Raw genomic sequence first — 1,891 nt, 5'->3', positions numbered from 1 at the left:
CAGTCCCATTGTCAGACACAGAACTGGACGGTGCGGACCCTTGCCTTGGCTCAATGACACCAGAGCAGGTAAATGACCCCAGTGAGGGCCTGGATAGCTACCTCAGCCCAGCGAAGGTCCAGCAGTTTGTGCACACCATGGGGATGCAGACAGCTACCCCAGAGACAGGACAGTCAAATGGACAAGGGTAACCCCATATACTGGGGGTTAAAGAAGTTTTTCCTTTGCTCTCATATAACAGGGCACCCACTCAGTAGGTGGGTTCCGCTGAAGCCACAGCTAAATAATAAGAGACTGGATGGTTAATGAAGGGAACTGTAAATAGGATAACTGTAAATTTGAGTAATTCAATCTGTTCTTTACGACATGGAATGTATATATTTATGAACGATATGACAAATTGTACAAGTACCAAAGATTTATTTATATGAATAAAGTATATTTTGAAATAAAAAAAAAAAAAAAAAAAAAATCTGTTCTTATCAGTTTAATATCTGATACGTCCCTTATCTGGGGACCATATATTAAATTGATTTTTGGAGCAGGGAGATGGAATAGGGGTTTGCTCCGTCCACTCCACGCATCGACCTGGTATTGCAGTACCTCCGGGAACGGTGCACCCCTCATCTATAAATCTAAAAACAGCTTCATGTTTATAACTCAGGCTTTCGGTGCTTTGTGTCTGCTGGATGGGTTGGAGTACCAAGTGCTTCATTTCTCACACCTCACATCCAACCGGGCGTGAGTCGATTCAAACTCGTCTGTTCTAAGGTGGCTGCTCAGCTCCCGCTCCCTATCCTTCTCTCGCCATCTCTGTCTCTTGCGCACCTTGACACTTGCTCTCAATGTCATCCCCTCGGACCCCTGCTGCGTGCTGCACCTTCCCGCCAACGCCGGGCCCCGATCACACCACATGGTGTCAGAATTTGGGAGTCGCAGCAACCGTAGCTGCCCACCAGCTTTTCATACTCGCGAGCGACATTTCAGAAAAACAAGAGAAGGTCAACTGTGCTACGTTGCTGCATGCTGCTGGGGATGAAGCTATCTCGGGGTTCAGTCGTTTTGATTTTGATGACTTGAAAGAGAGATTTCGAGAACACTGTGAGCTAGGACAAAAATCATCGGGACGTATTTAAGGCACATGCTTTTCATCAGACTGCAAGGGCAGGCGGAATCGATAGGTACGTATGTGACTGACCGGAAAAACGAGGCAAAGGACTGTGAGTTTCAGCCATTTTCCGATTCACGGAGCCGCGACAGAATCGTGTGTGCTATCACGAATGACTGAGTCAGAGGCAGGTTACTCAGAGAGTCAATTCTCACTGGGAAAAGCAAAGAGACAGCACTAACTCGACAACAGCACGTGAGAAAACGTAGAACAAACAAACCAATGTTTGCTGACCGGAACTGGCCTGGAAAGATAATAAGGCAGGTAGGAGCACTGCAGATTATCCGGCACCTGGGCTGTGTACGCAGGGACTGGCACAACACCCCCTTGCCTTCTTTTGCACTTAGAATGCTGCCAGTTCTGGCTGAGGCAGCAAAGTCAGTCTCACACAAGCAGCGTGTGCCAGCTGTCTGTGACAACAAATTCCAAAGACTCACAACCCTCTGAGAGAAGACGTTTCTCCTGATCTCACTCTTAAATTGGTGCCTCTTTATTCTGTTCAGTTCTAGACACTCCCATGAGGGAAAATGTCCTCTCAGCATTTACCCTGTCGAGCCACGTAAGAATCCAATATGTTTCAATAAGATTGTGTCTCATTCATTTAAACTCAGGATCTACACTCATCTGGAGGTAGGGTTTACCGGGCTCAGTTTTACTGAAAAGCTGACCTCCGGCTAGTTCAGCAAATAGGTCGTTGAGCAAAGGGAAAGGAAACCGCCTAGC

At 47.0% G+C, this 1,891-nt stretch overlaps 1 non-coding gene across 1 annotated transcript; it reads left to right on the top strand.

The window, feature by feature from the left end:
• The first annotated feature begins 438 nt into the window (after positions 1–438).
• LOC148148463 (U2 spliceosomal RNA) lies at positions 439–625 on the top strand. The gene has a single exon (XR_015758974.1). It is a non-coding gene; the product is annotated as a U2 spliceosomal RNA (small nuclear RNA).
• The last annotated feature ends 1,266 nt before the right edge of the window (positions 626–1,891 follow it).

This window comes from Chiloscyllium plagiosum, unplaced genomic scaffold, assembly GCF_037043375.1.
Source record: "Chiloscyllium plagiosum isolate Xiang-an unplaced genomic scaffold, Cpla_swu_hap1 HiC_scaffold_12, whole genome shotgun sequence".
NCBI classification, from domain to species: Eukaryota; Metazoa; Chordata; class Chondrichthyes; order Orectolobiformes; family Hemiscylliidae; genus Chiloscyllium; species Chiloscyllium plagiosum.
This window is presented reverse-complemented; position numbering and strand designations above follow the sequence as displayed.